The sequence below is a fragment of the Mustela erminea genome, chromosome 4 (assembly GCF_009829155.1).
Source record: "Mustela erminea isolate mMusErm1 chromosome 4, mMusErm1.Pri, whole genome shotgun sequence".
Classification (NCBI taxonomy): domain Eukaryota; kingdom Metazoa; phylum Chordata; class Mammalia; order Carnivora; family Mustelidae; genus Mustela; species Mustela erminea.
The window spans coordinates 17708859-17733868 of record NC_045617.1 but is presented as its reverse complement, the minus strand read 5'-3'; the positions used below and the strand labels follow the sequence as shown (position 1 = coordinate 17733868).

Below are 25010 nucleotides of genomic sequence, written 5' to 3'. Positions count from 1 at the left end.
CAATATATAATAATATAATAATAATATATAATTATATATAATTATAATAATATAATAATAATATAATAATAACAAACTACATGAGAAGAAGTTTGTTACTTATAATTTCATAGGGTTTGAAGCAGGAGTAATAAGTGAAAGTGCAGCAGATGTGTCTTAATAGATGAAAGAACACAACGACTGATAATGTATGAATAATATTGTTGCTTCCCTCAAAAAAGTAATAGGCTTCTTCTCTTAGGAAGAATTCAGAGAGAAACTTAGAGAAACACCTGGATAGGATGGTTGTAAATGAATTTATTGTAATGACTATACATTTCCTGGTGAAAGAGTTTACCAATACAATGAGGTTTTGTTAGAATCCCAATCTGCATTTCCAAATCACTCAGTTAAGGACAATTGTACATTTAATACAAACTATAACACTGATTGGAGGGATGCCTGGGTGGCTCAGTGGGTTAAGCCCTTACCTTCAGCTCGGGTCATGATCCCAGGGTCTTGGGATCGGGTCCCACATCGGGCTCCTTGCTTGGCAGGGAGCCTGCTTCTCTCTCTGCCTTTCTGCCTGCTTGTGTGCTCTCTCTCTCTCTTTCTTTCTGACAAATGAATAAATAAATAAAATCTTAAAAAAAAAAAAAAAACCACTAACACTTGGGAGTCACCAGTGAGACCAGACTATTTTTACAGTCCTTTAAAATTTTCAAAGCCATTTATATACATTCATTTCATGGAAAAGAAGACAATACCTTTTTAAGACCTATTTTTCCTATCTCCAATATAATATTGCTGATAATAAGACAAGAAGTATAAAATTTGTTGTCCAAAATGTTGGTCCACATTCCTTATACATACACACTTTCTAATCTGGCCACTAAGATAATGCTTAGAAAAGAAAGCTTACGCAGATCAATATTGTTAAGAACAAAGTAAGTCAATATAGGTAACAGCAAACAAAGCAGGTAGAAAAAAAATTCCAGCAAAGAATCGTCTTGTGAAATTTATAGCTTTAAAAATCTTTTGTGGCTCCTTAAACAGAAAAAGAGCTCAACTCTTTTTTTTTTTTTTTTTTTTTAACAAATTCTATAGGTGATTCTACTTGGAAAAATCAGAGTAATCAAATCTCATGCCTCAGAAATAAGCTCACCACTGTGGGGGTCAGGAAGATATTTTTTCCTTTACAATCCTGTTCCCATTGACAATTGGTTCAAAGCAAAGAAGGTGGCACTTGGGGCTTCTTTGCTTCCCTTTGATGCATCAGCACCAGTTTGGTTAATGGCCATGAAGGGCAAAGGCCCCAAAGAGGAAGGACAAATACGTTTCCTTATCTGAAGGTAGTATACAAGATGCAGATGGTTTATCCTCCTTGTTGATCAGGTTTCTCATTTGTAGAATGTGTGAGAATAAATAATTATTTATATGTTCTTTACATTCTTTAGATAACAAAAGGATTATCATTTGGGGTGAACCGAGTGATTTCCTTATGTGCATGCATGCACACACACACACACACACACACACACACACACATACAGGACTTGTTTATTTTACCAATCCAGCTTTTTTCTTTCTGTCAACTCATTTGTAGTTCGGCTGGGATAAATAAGAAAAGAATGCTATAAAGAATAAGTCTTTAATCATCTCCATGTCTATTTAGAAGCCAACGGGTGAGCCCTCTAACAGCAGGTTGAAAATTGTTGAGGAGAGCACCTGTCCATACCCTCACTCAGTGATGACTTGTGGTGGATGAATGTGCCAAAGGGGAAATCCATGCATCCTTGTGAGTTACAGCCTCATTTTTAATGGTTCAGGACAAAGAAATAGCAACAGACGGCCATTGTAAATCCTTCTATTTTTCAGACTCAGCTTTCAAAGGGTGAAAATAATCAGATAATTTAAAGCTGTTTGAGTTCAACTAAGAGAGGTGGCAAGGTGAGTCTTTTACAGTTTGAGAGCCTTATTTCATAGAAGGAAAAGGTATCCTGCTAGACTCCCCTGGTGAGTAGGCACAACCAAATGAGACCATTAGATGTGAGAGAGGATTTTTCAGATTTGCTGGTACAGATTTGCAAGGTTGGACATGCTACTGTATTTGTAGATGAACAGAAGACTTTCAACATAGACATACATTCATTAATACTTTAAGAAAGGGTGGGGATACAGGGAAGGAAAGCCTGAAAGGCTTAACACCTTTGTACTCACAGGGCCATATATCCTCTATGGATAGTCACGGTCAGCAAGTCTCAGATGGGCACAGGTGGAACTGTTCCTGAAAACTAGAAGACACATTATATTTATCTTACTGCTAGGGCTATTTTCTATTCCAAATATTAGAGGTGGAGGCTGCTCTGACTAGGTAAAAAGGGGAAAACATTTAGGAAACATCTCTATCCTCTGATTTATTGAAGGAAATGAAGAATTCTTACACAAGATAAAAGAAATATTCCAAGAATATGAGTAAAGGGGAAAAAGGTTTCTGAGGAAGGAAGGGAGAATTTAAACAAACAAAAACATAAAACATTTAGAGGTTGACAACTAAAATAATATAATGAAAGAATGGATAAATGAAATTAGATACAATTTCCAAAATACGTAATACATGTGAGGATCTTCTAGATGGTTAATTATAGCATTCTACAAAATAGTAATAAACAATAATTTAATACATGAGCAATAACAGATGCATAAACACTGCTGTAATTCCAGGAAGAAATGATGGTGTGTTTCTGTCTGGTGACTTTCTGCTAAGGCATATGGTGACAGCCATATGCATAGATGGCATGGCTAATTGGCTCTTACGCTGTCTTTCTGGAGTGTGAATCCAAGACATGACAGAAAGTCTGCCCAGAATCATAAACCTTGCTCCTCTCCATTTCTACTGGTCCATGTGGAGATGAAGGAGAGGGTCACAAAAACAAAACAAACAAACCAAAAAACCAAACCAAACCAAAACAAACAAACAAACAAAAAAACAAAAAACAAAAAAGAAACAACCCCCCCCAAAAAAAACAAACACCACATTTATCCTTTCAACATATATTTATCACGTGACACTGTGCTAGTGGAGACAACCATAAATATAGCATAGTTTTATTCTCATAGGGTCTACAACCTTGTGTTCAGACAAGCATTTAGATAATAACCATTGAGAGTGATCCTTGTTATGACAGAAAAGCAAAAGGCACTGTAAGATAAGTTTTATCCTGAAGAAAGAATAACATGTACCAAGTCTGGGGATAAAAAAGAGAAAAAATAGTCAACTGAAAGTGGTGCATCTTTATTAATTTTGACAATCTTGATTTAAAAATCAGTCAAAAATTTCAAAGAAACTGAGAAATAGGACTATTAACCCCATCATCAACAAAATGAGGAAACACAATATATAATGAAGGAAAATTGTAAATCCAAAACACAATATATAATGAAGGAAAATTAATTAAATAATTATAAACAACTCATCAGAAAAATTTGGGAAGGCAAACTTCAGTGTCCCTACAGGAAGAATTGAATGAGCTGCCAGATGCTTCATCCTGGAGAGTCCTCCCAAATATGCCAGAAATCTAGCAATATGAGGTGAAACAGAGTAATTGAAAGTGAGACTTATGGATGAATACCTGCGTAAGGATCATTTAAACACCCAGTTACCACCCATTGCTAACTAGACAAGTGATTTTCCCCCAGTGTATATGAAAGGAAGCATAAACCAGAGTTTCCAAACTGCCAGGAAGTATAACAAAGGCAACAGAAAGAAAAAAAAAAAAAAAGATAGAAGGAAAAGAATTTATTCAAGATAGCAAGCATTTGACTAATAAGAGTTTCAGAAAAAGAGACCAAAGGAGATTGGGTGGTGATAGTATTACTAAGAAAAGAGTTTTCCCAAGTTTGAAGGACTGAAATTTCCTGATTGAATGAACTTACTGAAAACCCTGTACAATAAACAAAAAATAATGCACAGTTAATCACATCTTATTAAAATATTGATATACCTGGCATAGAGAGAAAATCCTAGGAGCTTCCAGAAAGAAAGGCAGTATATCATTGTGGGCATTGTCAATCATTTATCTTGAATTTTATTTCAAAATATATAAATAATACTTATAGCAAAAGCCTTTAAAAATATAGCTCAATATGGTAGAACATACTAATTTTTTTTATTATGCAATTCATTATAAGTAAACAAGAGAAATAAAATTAAAGAAACCAGTGTGAATGCACAATACATTTACAGATGAGTTTTTTTTTTCAAGATTTTATTTATTTATTTGACAGACAGAGATCACAACGAGGCAGAGAGGCGGCAGAGAGAGAGGGGAAGCAGACTCCCCACTGAGCAGAGAGCCTGATGGAAGGCTCGATCCCAGGACCCTGGGATCATGGTCCTGAGCCACAAGCAGAGGCTTTAGCTCACTGAGCCACCCAGGTACCCCTTACAGATGAGTTTGAGTTATAAAAGGAAACAAGCTATACAAACAAGAAATACCATAAATAGAATAAATGAAACTAATATTAAAAAATGTTAAGAATATCAGAAAATGTTGGCACAAATTAGGTAAGGCAAATTAAAAGTATAGAACTATCCATGATTAGAGAGAACAGAACAGATATACACATACTATGCTGATTTTGGAAACACTCTTTGCTATCTAAAGATACACGCAGATGACAGGTGACAAATTCAAAAGGGAAAGCCAGTTTTCAAAAGGAGAAAACTGTTTTATATGTCAGTTAATTCCTCATTTGTAAAATTAGAATAGTTCATATATTTGTTGTGAGAATAAAATGAATTAATGTAAAACATTTAGAAAAACTGAATTTTCCAGAAGTTTTAGAAATTTAGAATTTTTAGAAAGAACTGAAAAAAAAAAAAGAATTTTAAGAGCAGCAAGAGAAAAAAGAAGTTACATCCAAGTAACCCTGATAAGATTATCAGCAGATTTCTCAACACAACTTTTCAGTACAGGAGAGAAAGTGATAAAATAATCTAAATATTGAAAGAAAATTACTATCAACCAAGAATTCTATACCTTGTGAAGCTTTCTCCAGAAATGAAGGAGCGGGGCGCCTGGGTGGCTCAGTCATTAAACATCTGCCTTCAGCTCAGGTCATGATCCCAGCGTCTGAGATGAAGCCCCACAGTGGGTTCCCTGCTCAGCAGAAAGCCTGTTTCTCCCTCTCCCAATCCCCTTGCTTGTGTTCCCTCTCTCACTCTATCGCTCTCTCTGCCAAATAAATAAATAAATTCTTTAAAAAAAAAAAAAAGTGAAGGAGGGATAAACTTTCCTAAAAAAAGAAAAGCTGAGAAAATTCATTACCACCATAAATGCCTTACAAAAAAACCAAAGAAGCTCTTTGAGTGGAAGTAAATAATGCTCATTAACATCATAATAACATGAAAAGGTAGTGTAAATCTAACCAGTAATAGTAAATATGTAGTCATAAAGTCTGCAATATGGTAATAGTGGCACATGATGTACTTACAAGTCTAGTTTAAAAGTTAAAAAAATAAGTAATAAAAATAAAGATGGCTATAATAGTCTGTTATCAGTTAAATAGTGTAAAAACATCTAAATTGTTATAACAATAACCTAAAATGTGAGGCAGAGGTGAAATAAAAGTGTAAAGTTTATGAATTCTATTTAAATTAAGTTATTATCAGTTTGAAAAGGGGACTATAATTTAAGATATTTTATGTAAGTCTTATGGTAACCACAAGGGAAAACCCTGTTTTGATTACACAAAATAACATGCTAAGAAGTCAAAATATACTGATACCAAAAGACAGCTAAACATACACAAATAAAAGAATGCAGGTTAAAAAACAAACAGCAAAAAAAGAAACAACTAGAAATCAATTAAACTTGCAAGAGTTAGTCTTTACCTATCAATAATTATTTTAAATGTAAATGGTTTAAATTATTTAATTCAAAGACAGAATGTCTGACTAGGCAATAAACAAGATCCAACAATCCAAAAAGAGACTAACTTTAGTTTTAAAGGCACACATAGACTAAAAGTAAAGGAATGGAAAAAGACACTTAAAGCAACTGGTAATGACAACCACAAAAAAAAGCATGGTACCTATACTTAGATAAAACAACTTTAACTAAAAATGGTAGAAAGAGACAAAGAAGGTTATTATATATTGATCAAGAGTCCAATAAATCAAAAAGATACAATAATTACAAATATTTATGCACCCAACATTAGAGCACCTAAATATATAAAGAAAAAACTGACAGAACTAATAGTAAAAATAAATAATAACATAATAATAGTTTGAGATTTTTTTACCCACTCTCAACAATGGGTAGATCATTCAGACAGAGACTCAATAAGGAAACATGTACTTAAACAACACTATACAACAAATGAACCTAAAAGACATATACAGAATATGCCAAATATATAAATATATACAAAGTTGACATTCAGAAAGCAGTAGGTTTCTACATGCTCACAATGAATTTTCTGAAGAAAAAAAAAAATACCACTTGCAATGGCATCAAAAACAATAAAATACTTGGGAATATATTTAACCAGGAAGATAAAAGACCTTTCAACAACATACTGATGAAAGATATTGAAAATGATATACATAAATATAAAAAATATCCTGTTCATGGATTAAAACAATTAATATTGCTAAAGTGTCAGTACTACCAAAAGCCAGCTATAGATTCAATGCAATCCCCTCCAATATTCCAATAGCATTTTTTATAGCAGTAGAAAGAACACTTTTAAAATTTATATGGAACCACGAAAGACTCCAAATAGCCAAAGAAATCCTGAGAAGAGGCATTACACATTCTGATTTCAAGCTATATTGTAAAGCTATAGTCATCAAAACAGTACAGTACTGGCATAAAAACAGACAGATAGCTCAATGGAGCAGAATCAAGAGCCCAGAAATAAATCCAAGCATATATGGTCAAATAATATTTCACAATGAAGCCAAGAATACCCAATAAAGAAAAGACAGTCCTTTCAATAAATGGTGTTGAAATAATCAGATATTCACATGTAAAAGAATGAAACTAGATCTGTATCTTATACCATTCATAAAAATTAACTCAGAAAGGATTAAAGAGTTAATACAGAACCTGAAATCATGGAACTCCTAGAAGAAAACATAATAAAGCTCCCTAACATGGATCTTGGTAATGATTTTTTTAATATGACACCTAATTCACAAGCCACAAAATCAAAAGTAAACTAAACAAACTAAAAATTTCTGCACAGAAAAATAAACCATCACAAAGTGAAAAACAACCGATAGAATGGGGAAAATATTTGAAAATTATAAAGAACTCAAAAGCAAAACAAAACAAAACAAAACAAAAAACAAACAAACAAAAAATAAAACAAATAGAAACAAAAACAAAAACAATTTAAAAATCTACAAAGGACCTAAACAGACATTTCTCAAAAAAAGATATATTAAAATACAAACGATACACAAAAAAGATGCTCAACATCACTAGTCATTAGGGAAATGCAAATTAAAACCACAATGAGATATCACCTAAGGCCTATTAGGATGGTCATTATAAAAAAGACAATAGATAGCAAATGTGGACATGGATGTGGAGAAAAGGGAACACTTGTCCACTGTTGGTATGATTGCACCTATGGAAAACAGTATGGAGGTTCCTCAAAAATTAAAAATAGAGTTACCATATCACCTAGCAATTCTACTTCTGAGCATATTTCCAAAGGAAACAAACAATAACTCAAAAAGATATCTGCACATCCATGCTCATAGAAGCATCACTTACAATAATCAAAACATGGGGAAAAAACTTGTGTCCATCTATGCATGAATGGATAAAGAAGTCATCACACACCATATAATGGAATATTATTCACCCATAAGGAAAGAAAAAAATGTCTTACCCTTTGCAGCAACATGGATGGACCTAAAAGACATTATGCTAAGTGAAAGTCAGAGAGAGAAAGATAAACACTGTATGATCACTTACATGCGGAATCTAAAAACAAACAAATAAAAAACACCAAAACCAGAAAAACCCAAAAACTTACAGAAAAATAGATCAGATTTCTAGTTATCAGAGACAGAGGGTGGGGACATAAGGAATTAGGAAAAGATGGTGAAAGCTACAAACTTCCAGTTATAAGATAAATAAGTGCTAGGGATATAAAGACAATATAATGTTTATAGTTAACACTGCTGTATTATATATAGGAAAGTTATTAAGAGAATAAACCCCAAGAGTTCTCATCACAAAGAGAATTTTTTCTTCTTTTTCCTTTTTTTATTTGATCTATATGAAAAATTCGATGTTAGCTGAACCTATCGTGTTCATTATTTCATAATACATGTAAATCAAACCATCATGCTGCATGCCTTAAACTTATACGATGATGTATTTCAATTATTTCTCAATAAAACTAATAAAAAAAAAAAGAAAAAAGAAGAAAATTCAGGTTCATGAAGTTGTGGGATTGAGATCCCTGAAGTTTTCTTGCTGGTGTCAGCCCGTGGATACTCAGGTTTTGGAGACTTCTCACATTCCTTGGCTCATGGCCCCTTCGATCTTCAAAGCTAAAAATGACACATTGACTCCTCTCATGTTTTGAATTTCTTTGACTCCAATTTTAACTTCCTTTTCTACTTTCAGGGGTTGATAAGGTAATATGGAACCATGCCAGGCAATCCAGGATAAACTCCCTCTCATAAAATCAACGATTAGTAACTTTGGTGACATCCACAAAGTCACTTTCACCACTTCACATGATATATTCATGAGCATGACACCAGGGGACAGAGATATTGGGGACAAGACATCTGCTTGTCACAGAGGGTAACACCCCTCCAGGATAGCTGTGGGCTCCAGGATCCTTCCACAGATCCAGCACTCAGCTCATGGCACTTCCATCATCTAGGAGCAAATCTTGGCATCTCCCCAGTGGTCCCACATTTGTCGTGTCCCACCATGTTCTGCATAGCAGATAAGAAACTTCTGGGAACACCATGCCCATCCTTTGAGGTTACAGGTACTTCTTAATGGCTGCAAATCTCTGGGTTACAACATCTTTTTGTCTCCTTCAATTTTCCTGACACTTCCTAACATATGCCTCTGTGGTCAATCCTCTCTAAATTATCTAGATTATTGTCACTTTTTTTTAAATTAAATTTTGGCTAGTAGAGGTACCATATGACAAAAGGGACCTGTGGCCTTAGGAAACATCAAGTCAACCAAAGTTAAGCAGTTTTCCATCCTGTGGGACTTTTAAGAACATTGTATATATTAATGGATATTGTGAATACCCCAAAAAAGGATCTAAAAGGCAACATCACTGTTCCCCCAAAATTTTTTGTCAAGGCACCCTTCTCTTATGGAGCATTTTATAGGCTTAGAGCTTATGAAACTTAAGAAACACATACAGTTGAAATACTCTCAAGTTATTGTGTTAACTCTAATCAACACTAAATATTTGATTAAAAAAATTATATTTTTGGAATTTAGAACAGCATTTGGGAGTTAATTTTGATGGCTAGAGAAGTTAAAACTGATAGGTTAAGTTGGTTTTCTCAATCAGTTCCCTATAACCATCTTTTCTCTAAGCACTGAAAGTCATTCCAAAATGTAAGTGAAAAGGTCATTCTCAAAAATACCCATTAGTAAAGGAACTTAACAGGTCAAGGCCTGTTTCCTTCCAGCTCTCATCTTTAGGAGTCTTAACTATGAATGAGTGTCATTCAGCTTCTTCTGCTTGCTCCTTCTGATACTATTTTTCTCCTCTTCCTTTTTCCCATCCCCTTGCTTGCCTCCCCTACCTCACCCAGAGGATAGAAGAGAGACATAACATCAAGGGCACCCCTGAAGGAGAAACATAATTCTGAAAGGGTCACAAAAGGCCCCACAACAGAGAGAGGTTAAGTAATCTACTTCCCTCTTGATGAACTCCTATAATCATTAAAAATGATAATTACGATGACTTTTCAGCAACGTGGAAAAAATGTTTTTAACTAATACTAAGTGGAAAATGTAGAACACAAAATGAGAGCTACACTATGATTATGACTATTTGAATTATATGTTCATGGGGACAAAAACTGGAAGGGAACATGGAACAAATAAAAATAGTTTAATTTGTCAGGGATGGCAGTAATATCATGGGTGAATATTTTCTCTCTTTATATTCAGCCAAAGAGTCTGTAATGCTTGAGAAAATTTTAAAAAACTAAAATGAAAAATGGACTTAAGACTATGTAGAAGTAGTAGAGAATAAATAATCATTCTTATTTGCATATAAGGGTGAGAAAGTAGGATCTATATAGGATAAAAAATAGTCAACTTCTTTTTTATATCCAAATGCCACTTGTTTACTTGCTGCTTAAAAAACAAAGCATCATCCTTCTAGGCGACCAAGCAGGCCCTGCTTGGGAAAGACAACTTTATGTTACTAAATATTTGAGGTTCTAATTTAAAGGGTAATTCCATCTACTCTTATTGGGTCTTGAAGTTCACTGTGGTAGGAGAACCATGAGATGACAACTGGCTTCCTGCTGAGGAGGGGTGGGAACTGAGACAACTGGAAAAAAGGACTTGAATAGGCCCCATTCAACAAAGGTTATATCCCAGAAGTTTGTCTAAGAAGATTTATAGCAGGGAGATGCCAAGGAAAGGGCTGTCTTGCCAGCCAACTACCCCAACTTCATGTTAGGGACTCTTGTACACCTTCTCTCAGAGCATCCTCCTCTGGTGGTCCAGCTATGGAGTGAATGCCACAGTGCTCTGACTGAGCCTCAGATCTTGGGACCAGTGGACTCAATGTTCCTGGGGCAAAGAACATTTAGAGTTGGGCAGAGATGTTCACAGCCTGGAAAAAGCAAAGAAAGGATGACTTTGGGGCACATTTTAATTCAGGGAAACAGAGCAAACCTGTGACAATTAAATTTCCCCTATTTACACTTGAGAGAACAGATAGCTTAGAGGAACAGTGCCAGGAATTCATCCTGGAAATCAGGAGTGTAGAGTGTTCTGAAGCCAGGCAATAGGAAGGAAGGAAAAAGGAAGAGGTCTTGTTCCAAGTCAGTGGGAGCCTAGCCGAGGATGCAGGAGTGCTGGCAGGCCCTAGGAGAAAGAACTTTGTGAAAACCAGATTAGCACAAGCTGGAGAGACCCAAGTCCAGGCACCATGAGGGTCAAGGAGAGAACTTGGCAGATAGAACAAGATCCAGGCCTCTGACCTCTCTGTGAGCAGTGTTCTCTTGTGCCCACCTATTCCTGCAACAGAGGCACTGGTCAGACGCTAAACTTGGTCCAGGATGAGGGTCCCAGCACTCAGATGCCTGTCAGACTCAGATGTACACAGAGTCTGAGCTAGCAGCCATGACTGAGTTCAAAAAGGTGAGTCTTGAGGCTAATGTACACAGACATGTGGTAGGCTGAGAAATGACCTCCCACAGATGTCCTCCTCCTAACGCCTGGAGTCTGTGAATGTGCTACCTTACATTCAGGAAGGACTTTCCAGATATGATTAAGGTAATGGACATTGAAATGATGAAATTATCCCAGATTAGCTGGTGAGCCCAATGTAGTCACACATGTCCTCCTAAGAGTGAGGCAGGAAAGTCAGGGCCAGACAATATAGGACAACAGAAGAAGTGAGTGATGGGATGCCACAGACCAAGGAGTAGCGTAGCTACTAGATACTAGAAAAGGCAAGGAAATGGGTTTTCATCCTAGATCCTCCAGAAGGAACATAGTCCTGCCAATCTATTGATTTTAGACTGGCAAAATAGATTTCAGACATCTGACCTCCAGAACTCTAAGATAATAAATTTGTATTGTCTTAAGCCATGTTTATGTATATATATACATATATGTGTATATATATACACACATATATACATATAATTGTATTATGTTATATATTTATTATTAATGAGAAATTAATATATTTATATAATTATTATTAATGAGAAATTAATAATAATGATTTAGCATTAGTGAGAAAACTTTGAAATGTAAGTTTGTAAAAAATATACCAGTAAGACAGATTTTAAAAAAATAGAAAAGGAAATATTCAATTCACAATAACAATGAAAGTTGTAAAATGCTCAAGAATGAACAAGTAAAGCATAGAATGCATAGGAAGAAACCATGGAATTTTAGTGAAGGATATAATATGAAGTCCCTGTAAATGGAAGAGTATTTCTTTTTCTTAAATAAAAAGACTGAATATCATAAAAATGTCAATATTCCCAAAATTAATTTATAAATTATCATAATCCCAAATAAAATTCTAACCTGGTTTTTAAATTTTAAAATTATCATAAGTATAGGAATTCTCTGATAATAACTAAGGCAACTATTTGGAGAAGGGGGCATTGTTTAACATATACTATAATGTCACATAACAAAAATATTCTGAAAATAACATAGAAAAAGAAAAATATATAAGATAGAGTCCAGAAATAAAGCCCAGGGTATATGCAAATTTAACATATGAGAAAGTTATTATCTCAATTCAAAAGCAAAATAAAAAAATTAAATAATTCTGGTTCAAGCTGCTATTCATGAAACGAGATATATATTTGGACCTTTTTTTACACACCATAAGCAAAATAAATTTTAGGCTTATAAGAATTTTTTTTTAAAACTATAAAAGTAAAATAGTAAAATATTAAGGAAGATTTAGGAGAATAAATGTATAATCCAGGGATCAGGCAGCTCTTTTTAATCAGGGTTGGAAATTTAGAAGCTAAAAAATGAAAGAGCACCATGATTCCTTACTTTTATGTAATTTTAAGATAGGTAAACAATATCACAAACCAAGTCAAAAATTAAATTATAGGGGCACCTGGGTGGCTCAGTGGGTTAAGCCTCTGCCTTCGGCTCAGGTCATGATCTCAGGGTTCTGGGATCCAGTCCCACATCGGGCTCTCTGCTCATGGAGAACCTGCTGCCTCCTCTCTCTCTCTCTCTCTCTCTCTCTCTGCCTGCCTCTCTGCCTACTTGTGATCTCTCTCCGTCAAATAAATAAATAAAATCTTTAAAAAAATTAAATTATAATTTGGGGAAAATATTTACCATGCATTTGACAAATATAACATATTCAATTAAAAAAATAATCTAATAGAAAAAATAGCCAAAATTTAGTAGCTTTGAACTGCATTATCTCATTTCCCATGCCTGCCCAGATTTTGAATTTCTGTGACCAGATACCAACACTAGAAAACTCTATGCGGGATGCTTGAAACCATGTAATAGCCCCCCCAAAAAATATCACTGATGAGATTGTACTTGGAGGATTTTGTTCTATTCTAAGAGTCATAATATGGAGTGAAGCGCTCAAAGAAAAATTTGTATTTATGTAAACACAGATAAAATATATGGAAACCACATCACTAAAGAATGATAGAATTCAAGAGTAGAAAAGTATGAGGAACATAGAACTGACTTCAGATATTTTATTTCCTTTTTTTTCCATGAGCTAAAAGCCTTAAAAAGTCCTAGGGATTCCATAATCAAACATTCAAATGACATTTGGGTGACTGTTTTCCAAAATAGAGTATACAATATTAATATTCTGTGTCAAAGTTTAGACTTTGTTTCAGTCTAATATTTTTTCTATTTTCTCCTTTATACAGCTACCAAGGATGTAAGTTCCCTTCCACTGATTTCCACAGTGTTCTTAATAGTGTATTTAATGGAGTAATGACAATTTATCAATAATGTCTTCTTGAAACTAAGCCAGGTGATGTATGGATGATTGGTCTCTCCTATTACAAGTCTCTGTCATAAATAAGTCTCTGTTAAAAAGTAAATGTTGCCTGACACAAACTATAATCCCTAAAAAAAGTATTTGTATATTATCCATCAACTTGAATAGCACATAGTAAGAAACAGAAACCCAAAGTTGTTTAAGAAGAGGGAAAGTTATACTAATTATATTATTAGTTCATTAAAAATAGTATAATAATAACATTTAATTCTGTTATTCCTTCTTTATTAGTTGCAAGGAATTTTCAACTAATTTTTATTAGTTGAAGGAATTCTTATTGACTTCTGGTTATCCTGACTTCTATTTATACTGAAAAGGAAGGATAAATGTTCGATCCTTTCCCATTATTTACCAGTTTTGTAGTTATCTTCATAGAAGATCTTGTACATATTTTGTTAGATTTGTACCTAAGTATTTTATTTGGGGGGGAGTACTAATGTAAATAATACTGTGTTTTTAAATTCAAATTATATTTGCTCACTGATGGTATGTAGATAAGTGATTGGCTTTTGAATATTAACCTTATGTCATGCAAACTTGCTATGACTGCTTATTAGGTCCATAGGGTTTTTTATGGGATTCTTTCAGATTTTCTTACAGATGATCATGTTCTCTGTCAACACACAGTTTAAGTTCTGCCTTCACAGTATATATATATATATATCTTTTCTTCTACCCTTTTTTAAAAACTCTTCTCTTTTAAACATTTTGTTTATTTATTGGAGAGAGAGAAAAAATGAGCAGTGGGGAGGAGCAAAGGGAAAGAGAGAGAGAGAACCAGACTCCCTGCTGAGCAGGAAGCCTGATGTGGGGCTTGATTCCAGGACCCTGGGGTCATGACCTGAGCTGCAGGCAGACGTTTAACTGACTGACCCCCAGGGGCCCCACTTTTTCCCTTTTCTTATTTATTACATTAGCTAGGGCTTCCAGTACAACGTTGAAAAACCCAGTGAAGTGAAAATATCTTTATCTTGTTTCTAATGTTAACAGACAAACTTTCAGTTTTAAAATATTAACTATGGGGGCGCCTGGGTGGCTCAGTGGGTTAAGCCTCTGTCTTCAGCTCAGGTCATGATCTCAGGGTCCTGGGTTCGAGCCCCACATTAGGCTCTCTGCTCAGCCGGAAGCATGCTTCCCTGCCTCTCTCTGCCTGCCTCTCTGCCTACTTGTGATTTTTCTTTCTCTCTCTGCCAAATAAATAAATAAAATCACATATATATATATTATTTACATATATATATTATATATATATATATATATATATATATATATATATATATATAGTATGATACTAGGTGTGATTTTTCATTGATGTTCATGATCAAATTGAGGAAGTTGCCCTCTATTCCAAACTTACTGAAAGTTTTTATCATAGGTGAGTGTTCGATTTTGTCCAGTGTTTTTTCTGCATTTTATGTATGATTTTTCTTCTGTGGAGGTAATAGATTACATATTTGATTTTCAAAATGTTGAACCAACCTTGCATACCTGGAATAAATCTCACTTATTTGTAGTATATCATTCTTTTTATACATTGTTGGATTCTATTTGCTAATATTTTGTTAAGGATGTTTGCATATATGTTCATGAGACATATGGATCTATAGATTTCATTTATGTTAACATTTTTGTGGGGTTTTGGTATTATGGTAATGATAGCCTCATAGAATGAGTTAGGAAGTAACCCTTCTAGTTCTGTTTTATGGGAAGAGATTGCATAGAACTGGTATAATTTCTTAAATGTTTGGTAGAATTCACCAGTGAGCACATCTAAGCCTGTAGTCTTCTGTTTGGGAAAGTTAATAGCATTAATTCAATTTCTTTAATGGATAAAATTCTATTCAGATTGTCTATTTCTTTTCATTGGAATTTTAACAGATTCTGTCTTTTGAGGAATTGGTCCATTACTTTTAGGCTATCAAATTTGTGGGCATAGAGTAGTTAATCTTACCCTCTTTTTATTCTTTTAGTCTCCATGGGATCTAAAGTGGAGATTAAACACACAAAAATGTAAGAACCTCCCCAAACTGGAATCCTTCTGGAGATTTTATCTCTCAGGCTTGACCACTCTGAGACTCCAGCAACTGTTGATTACACTTCAGGTTATCCTACCCCAGTAGTAGTTCCCACAAAGGTGGGTGTCTGCTCTCGTAAATGGTTATTACCTGTCTGCCTGTCTATCTCTTCAACTTTGGAACCAGAGGTTTAGATCTTGATAGATCTAAAAATCTTGTTGATTTTTCAGTTTGTTCAACTTGTAAAGATGGAGTAGCAACTCCTAGGTTGCTTGAATGACCAGAAATCAGCAGTCCCAAACTATTTTTTTTATTCCAATGTATCTTTCAAAGATATTTATAAATTAAGGAAAAGTTGTTTTAATTTTTTTTTAATTTTTATATCTTATATACCATTTCTCATCATTTTTCTTGTTTCTAAAAGATTTCCTTTTACATTTCTTATAGAACTAGTCTGGTGTTATTTAATGTTTTACTTTTATGTCTTTAAATGCCTTTATTTCTTCTTCATTTTTGAAAGATATTTTCAGTGTGTTCAGAATTCTAGGTTGACAGTTTCTTTCTCTCAGTATTTTAAAGATGTTGCTTTACTGTCTTTTGGCTTTCATTTAAAAATTCGACAAATAATCAAGACCCATCAAACACTATCAAACAGTAGTATAAATTTGAACTGATCACAACCTAAGAAGATAACAATTCATCCTTTTTCTTAGGCTGAAGAATTATTGGAGGCAGTGTGCTGATGATTAAAGCAGAAGCCCCATATACAAAAGGGACTATACTATGACTAATAAAAGAGATATATTTAAGAAACCCAACCATGATGTATAGCACAGAATATCTAAACTCAAATAGATGTAGTATTTGCTCAATCAGTTTTCACTCTAAGACTAAGTTCACAGATAAACTGATCTAACATTTACTTCATATAACATGATTGTACCAGCCACCTGCTCAGTTTACAAATTATCAAAAATTCCTTAAGGCTCCCAAACACCATCTATATATCCTTACATAACTTCTCTCATTTTAAGGTATTTCATAGACTCTAAGAAAGAAAAAGAAAAAGAAGTAGGAAAGAAAGAAAGAAACAAACAAACAAACAAGCAAACAAGAAATTTCATGGATTCTCTGAGGAGCTTTTCCCTTCATGTAGCAAGCACTATAGATCTAACTTTATTTATTTATTTACATACATCACATGTATACTAAAACTTTTAGTCCCCTGTTGTGGTAGGCTGAATAATGACCCCTCCATAATGTTTGGGAATGTGAATAAATAACCACATCTGGCAAAGGGACTTTTTAGATGTGATTGAGGATCTTGAGATGGGAAGGTTATCTAGATTATCCAAGTGAGCCCATTATAATCACAAAGATCCTTGTAAGAAAGGGGCTAAAGAGTCTTAAACACACAGAAGACAATGTGACACTGGAAGCAGAGGGACAGAGAGAGAAAGGGACACATTAAAAGCTGTCACGGTGTTGACTTTGAATATGGAAGAAGTATCAATGAACAAGGAATGTAGGTGACCTTTAAGACTGAAAAAGGCAAGAAAACAGATTCTATCCTAAGGCCTCTAGAAGGGAGCAGCCTTGTGAAACTATTTTAGACTTCTGACCTCCCGAACTAAGAGATAATAAATTTGTGTGGTTTCAAACCTATAAATGTGTGGTCATTTGTTTTAACAATAATAAGGAGCTAATATTTCTTTTTAAGATTTTATTTATTTATTTATTTGACAGAAAGAGACACAATGAGAGAGGGAACACAAGCAGGTGCAGTGGGAGAGGGAGAAGCAGGCTTCTGGCTGAATAGAGAGCCCGATGCAGGGCTCAATTCCAGGACCCTGGGATGATGACTTGAACCGAAGGCAGATGCTTAAGGACTGAGTTACCCAGGCACCCCTTGTTTCTACTTTATGAGATTCATTCTTTGCACCAATCCCAATATCAACAAAGTCTATTTTATAATACGTCCCATCCTTCCCAGGTCCCAGCTTTTTCAGGTTAAAAGAGAAACTGGAGTGTGCTTTAAAATGATTGTTTGAATTCTACTTTCATTAATGTCTTGCTTTTTTGTTTGATGTGTTTCCTTGTTTTTTTCCTCTCTCATGAGGAGGAATTTGTTCACAATTTAAACAAATAAAATATTAAATAATTTACTATGCCTGTGAACATCTCAATTTCTTCTCCAATACATTTTCTTTCTCCATTTTATATATTCTAAAATAATGCCATAATTTATTCTACTATCCAGGCTTCGAATCACCAAACAGTAGCCGCATCATATGCCATACACATGTGTTCTATGAGCTAATATTCAACACACACCTACACACACAAACACACACACACTAATCTCAACAAAATAAGTGTTTTATTATCCCAGTTTTACAGATGATATGACTGAGAATTAGAGAAATTTAAAAGTTAAATAGTTGAGAGAAGGCTGCTGGAATATTAAACAGTAGATATCACAATTGAAACAAATGTCTCTTATACTCATAAGGCAATAATTTTGCCAAAGTCACTAGACTTTTTTATTTCAAATTTCTAATCATAAAATTTTGTGTTTTTTTAATAGCATCTCTTTAAAAGAAAAAATAAAAGCTCTTTCAATCCATTCTACGTTTAGAAACAGCTCAGTTCAGTGGTTAGTGGTACATGTCTGGAATCAGACAGCAGGGGTTCCAATCTCAGTTTTATTAAATGTGTACAACCTTGTCCAAATTATTTGTAACTCACTTAGACTATCCTTGCATATAATAATCTTTTAATAAATGTTAAATATTTTTGTTCAAGCAATCTTCTCTTTATCTTACATTCTTATTATTTTCCCCATGAATTAGGTCACAATTTTACTGCTATCTTGCCTCCAGTCTTGACCTGGCACCTTTGACAGAGCAGTTGCCCACAAAACACAAATACAGGGGTGCCTGGGTGGCTCAGTGGGTTAAGGTCTCTGCCTTTTGCTCAGGTCATAATCCCGGGGTCCTGGGATGGAGCCCCACATCGGGCTTCGCTGGTAGGCAGGGAGCCTGTTTCCCTTCCTCTCTCTCTGCCTACTTGTGATCTCTCTCTTTGTCAAATAAATCAATAAAATCTTAAAAAAAAATACACACAAATACAATTTCATTGTTTACTTGAATTTTTACTTGAATGATTTCTGGACCTCAATTAAAAGAGACTATGAGGATTCTATCTGATTTTAATTCTTGACCCAGGGCCAGGACAGAGGGATGAGTCACAGTCAAATTTTAGTGAAAAAACTCAATAGCAACTCAACTTCTGCTCTTTCAATTTTCTGTAGAAGAAACAACTTAACAAAGCTCCTTCTCTTTTCTCAACAGGAAACTTTTCTTATCAACTTGGGAACATTCATATATATATATTTTTCTTATAAATAGTAAAGAAAGAATATAAAATCTCTTTCCACAGCATGTGACTTTGAACTACCTCTTTTACTTATTCTTTAAACAGATATACTCTTACCATTTTTGGTATTTAAAATAAACTTTCCCAGAAATAAGAACCTTGTTTTAAGTAGCTAATATTTTCTGATTATCTAACTTTTGAGAATATTTCTATTTTAATGAAAAAAATTGCATCTTTTTACACAACTATGAAGGAAAGATTATTTCCTCAAGGGGAAAAAATCTCTTTAAAAAAAAAAAAATTAGAGCGGTGGGGGAGGGCCAGAGTGAGAAGGAGAGAGAGAGAATCTTAAGCTGGCTCCATGCCCAACACAGCCCAACATGGCGCTGGCTCTATCTCACAACTTTGAGATCATGACCTGAGCCAAAATCAAGAGTCAGATGCTTAACTGACTGAGGTACCCAGATGCACCCCCCCCCAAATTCCTTTTTAACCACTCTGCCAAGGTTCTTTGTGTTCTCGCCCTACCAGAATTGTTAATAAAATCTTCCACTACTCTTTCTTCAACTCTCTACTTTAAGCAATTGTCCACTTACTTTTCCTCAGAGGATCTTTGTTTTGTTTTATCTATTTCTAAACATGTCATCTAATTATTCTCATTTATTGCCTTGTACTACTTACACATCTAGAGTTCATTTTTTAAAAGAGAAGTAAGCCTTTATTTCCTTGCCTCACAAATAAAGCCGACTGAGTTGGTTGCTTTATTGGTGATGGGTCAAAGAGACCAAATCCCACATCCTCACCTGATTCCTCTGACTCTTCTTTCATTTCAGCCTTGCCTGGGACAGCAGCAGCAGCAGAAGCAGCTGCAGGAGAAGCTATGGTGGCAGTGGCCACAGGAGTGGCAGCCACAAAAGCAGGTGGATCAGCCAAGAAGATCATGATCTGTTCAGCAAGTTGAGCATGTGTATCAGCGTCCACAAAGGCAGAACCCATTTGTATCCACAGATAATCGAACAGGGTATGGATGCAACAGCAGAATAACCAATCTGCTAATGTACACTAGCAACATGGCAAACACCCTCAAGGAACTGAGAATGCATCTTCCTCCTTGATGTCAAGCACTTCAGGGTCATAGATGCTGCCATCTTCAAACACCTGCTGGATGATCAGCCCAAAGGAGAAGGGGGAAATGTTCAGTAGGATAGCTTTGCTGGTTCCCATTTTGTCTCCAGTCTTAATCAGTTGCACATCACTCAGTATTTAAGTGATTCCCGGGAGATTTAGGAATAGTGATTTCTACTCCTATTTTAGCAATTTTCCTATTGCTTTGCAGTTGTGTTCCATTTGTTGTTGTTGTTTTTTTCTCATGAAAGCGTGAATTTTTCCAGAGCAAGAATAATCTTTGTTAGTATCCTGTGTGCTACATTGCTTCTCAGCCTTTTTAGTCCAGAAAAAAAAAACAACAACACTAATATGTACTTATTTATATTCTCTGTTGAATATTTCATAATCCATCAATGTGTGTTCAGCCTCTTCAAAACCATAAAACAACCCTTGAAGAGAGGATTTTATTACCCCTAATTATACTCCATAGGTGCAGAGAAATGTTGGTTCACCATGGAGTACAAATCAAACAATTGATTTGGCTCATAAGTTGACAGAGTTAGTTAGTGTCAGATGCAAACTCTTATTTAGGATTCTTTAATATACAAAAAGTGCTATCTTAACTAATTTAACTGCAGTTCTAGACATTTATTATACCAAGACTCCATTGTAACACTGACTTCTGTGACTCCAAGATGAAATAATTCTATCTTGAATCCCAACAGCAAAATATAGAATGTCTTTGTTCTAACCACTTTCATCTATAATAAAGACTGTTAAATGCTTAAAATTGAAATGTAAGGTTGGGAAGCAATAAAACATTCTGCTGTTTTATAAAACTACCCCTGGAGGTTGGCTGCCCTTACTAATTTCCCTCTCTTTAACACTGAAGACAAAATATGTATAATATAACATTTCTGCTAAAACTCAGGGATAAGACTCAATTTTTACATTTTTATAAAGTAGCAAAAGTCATAATCTTAACTCTCAGATCCATTAAGCAATCCAAAATTAGAAAGAAAAAAATGTTGAATACATTCTTATAATAGGAGAAATTTCAGTACTAGCTGTGACTGGATGAGAAACAGATAGGTGGTGGTTCACAGTGCAGAATCTGGAGATAGACTTCCTAAGTTCAAACCCTAACTCTGCCACTGAACAGCAGTAAGTATAAATTCTCAGAGTAAAAAAATCACACCTGTAACAGAGGACTAATGTTGAGTTTAATGAATCAATATATGTAAATTAAAAAAAAAGCTTAGAACAGTGGCAAACATTTAATAAACACTATACAGATGTTCAATAATGCAAAAGAACATGTAATCTTCAAGGATTTAAGGGTGATACCAATAATTCAAAATATAAATTCTCATTTCTTCAAATCATCAGAATGCATAAACTTTAGGGGAAATAAAGTCCTTTTGAAAACATCTGCCAATGATTGTCCTCTCAACTACACAGCTGTTCTGCTTGGAACTCCCTTCACTATCATACTTAGAATTATTTTACCTCTTTTGTATTAAATTGTCTTTTGTGTTGAATTCCTGTTTTGTGGATGCCATGTTTTCCTCACACTTGTTTTATACCTTCAAAATGACAGAACATACCAGTTTGCTAAGAAAGAGTATACAAGAAGTAAAATTTCAAAAATTTTCCACTCTTTCAAATATCTCTATTCTTTATTCTTTTTTCTTTCTTTCTTTCTTTGTTCTTGAGTGGAAATTCAGCTGGGTGTAGGATTTGTTTGGAAATATTTTCCATCAGAATTTTGTTAGCACTGATCTATAGTCTTCTAGCTCTGATTTGCATTTCCCTGATGATGAGTGATGTCGAGCATCTTTTCATGTGTCTGTTGGCTGTATGTTGAGCATCTTTTCATGTATATGTATTTTCTTTTTGAGAAATGTCTGTTTATGTCTTCTGCCCATTTTTTTTTTTTTAAAGTGATGGAGGGGAGGGTCAGAAGGAAAGGAAGAGAGAAAATCCCAAGCAGGCTCCATGACCAGCATGGAGTGCAATGCAGGACTCAATCCCACAACCCCAAGATCATGAGCCAAGCCAAAATCAAGAGTCAGATGCTGAATGGACTGAGACACCCAGGAACACCCCTGTCCGTGTTTAAATGGAATATGTGTTTTTTTGGTCTTGCATTGTGTAAGTTCTTTATATTTTGGATAGTAACCCTTTATTGGATATGTTATTTGCAAATATCTTCTCTCATTCAGTGGGTTGTTTTTTGTTTCACTGATTATTTCTTTTGCTATGCAGAATCTTATTATTTTGATGTAGTCCTAATAGTTTATTTTTGCTTTTGTTTCCTTTGCCTTAAGAGATTTATCTTAAAAAAGTGTTATAGTCGGTATCAGAGAAATTACTGACTGGGTTCTCTGCTAGGATTTTTATGATTTCAGGTCTCACATTTAGGTCTGTAATACATTTTGAGTTTATTTTTAGGTAAGGTGTAAGAAAGTGGTCCAGTTACATTCATTTGCATGTAATTATCTGGTTTTCTCCAAACCATTTCTATGTGTGTCTTTTTATTTAATGTGGGTTTCTTATAGACAATATATAGTTGAGTCTTGTTTTGTCTACTCTGACAATTTTAGTCTTTTATTTCATTTGTAGACTATTGAAGTTTTAATTGATTATTGATATACTTGGATTAATAGTTATCATATTTGTTACTGTTTTCTATTTGTTGTCTTTCTTCTTTGTTCCTATTTTTGTCCTCCATTCTTTTTGTGTCTTTTGTAGTTTTATTTTGACTTTTAAAATTTTTTAAAGATTTTATTTATTTATTTGAGAGGGAGAGAGAAAGGGTCACAGAGAGAGAGCATGACCGGTAAGAGGGGCACAGGGAGAGGGAGAAGCAGACTCCCCAACTCCCCATTGAGTAGGGAGCCATATGAGGGACTGGATCCCAGGATCCCAGAATTCTGACCCAAGCCTCAGGCAGACAATTAACCAACTGAGCCTCCCTGGTGCCCCCATTTTATAATTTTTAAACAAGCATTTTATTATTCTAATTTTTCTTTTTTTCTGCATATCAATTATATTTTTTTTTAGGGTTTGTCCTAGAATTTGCAATATTCACTTACAACGAACCCAATTTCACCTTCAAATAACACTAAACCACTTCACAGTGGTAAAATTTATTGCAATTATTAATAACCAATGATTAGCAATAGTTTCACAACCCTTGTATCATCGTTGTCATTCAGTTAAGCATACATAATCAAATACATTGTTGGTATTACCTTGAACATATTATTGTCAGATCAATCAAAAGTAAGAAAAACAAAAGTTTTTTTTTTTTTAATTTTACCTTCAATTATTCTTTTTATGGTAATCTTCTTTTCTTTATGTAGATGTGAGAATATTTGTTATTTATATTCTTTCTGAGGAATTTGATTAATATTTGTGTCCCTTTACCAGACAGTTCACTCTAAGAAACTAAGATAGTATACTTTATTTATTAACTACTCATCAATTAATTTTACCCTTTTTTCATTTCCCAGTACTAGGTACAAAGCCTGCAGTAAGTTAAAATTCAGTACATATTTTCTAAGAATGAAACACATGTAAGCAAATTACTTTGTATGGGGGTGATGGGAAAAGCAGTAACTTTAGAGTTAAAGGATTTGTGCTCCTTTCCCAGCACTAACCTTTATAGAATAGATTGTGACTTCAAAAAGTTAATTAACCTCATTGAGATCAGTTTCCTCATCACTAATTTGGGTATAAAACTGCCTGTCACAACTTATTAAAATGTTGTAAGATAGCCTCAGTGAAAATGTTTAGTCTAGTGCTGAATCCATAAGAAGACCTCAGCAAAACACTGGTTAAATCTGTTAAGTCATTGGGAACCAACTTGTGAAATTTGTAGCTGGGGTCACTTGGTCTAGAGAATGTTGATCAAATAATTAATTATCCTACACAAGCTGGTTATCTAAATCAGTCAATTCACATTTGCAGTATTCACAGTTTAAGATTTAGCAAATGATCAGGCTGTTAACCGTGAGTGTATTTGCCAAAAGTATTATTTGCCATGAAGTGCACAGAACCAGTGACTCTTGCTGCACAGTCTTGCTTTTTCCTAGAAAAAGGTAAAACAAGAAAGTTTAGTTTTTATTACAAAGCAAGAAATGCATATTACAGAAAGATTTTATATTGCAAATTCAGGTCTTATTTTAATCTTATTACAAGGAATATCTGATAGTAATTTTCTTGGAAAAGGGTTAGATATACTGTTTACCAGAAAAGTTCTGCTAGATAAATGCAGTAAGACAGTAATGATGGAAGAATTGCAACTCTCATCAAGTCACAAGATAACCTGGAAACCTGTGGCAGCTGTCTCCAGGGGAATCACTCTATAAATAATGGAGTCAAAAGTATATGTGAGGGCACCTGGGTGGCTTAGTGGGTTAAAGCCTCTGCCTTCCGCTCAGGTCATGATCCCAGGGTCCTGGGATCCGGCCTCACATCTGGCTCTCTGCTCAGCAAAAGCCTTTTACTTCCTCCTCTCTCTGCCTGCTTCTCTACCTACTTGTGATCTCTGTCTGTCAAACGAATAAACAAAATCTTTAAAAAATAAAAAAGTATATGTGGGGCACCTGGGTGGCTCAGTGGGTTAAACCTCTGCCTTCAGCTCAGATGATGATCTCGGGGTCCTGGGATCAAGCCCTGCCTTGGGCTCTCTGCTTAGCAGGGAGCCTGATTCCTCCGCTCTCTCTGCCTGTCTCTCTACCTATTGTGATC

General features: G+C 34.6%; 1 pseudogene; it reads right to left on the bottom strand.

Annotated features, from left to right (window-relative positions):
• Positions 1 to 19844: 19844 nt before the first annotated feature.
• Positions 19845 to 20408, bottom strand: LOC116589295 (annotated as a pseudogene).
• Positions 20409 to 25010: the final 4602 nt, after the last annotated feature.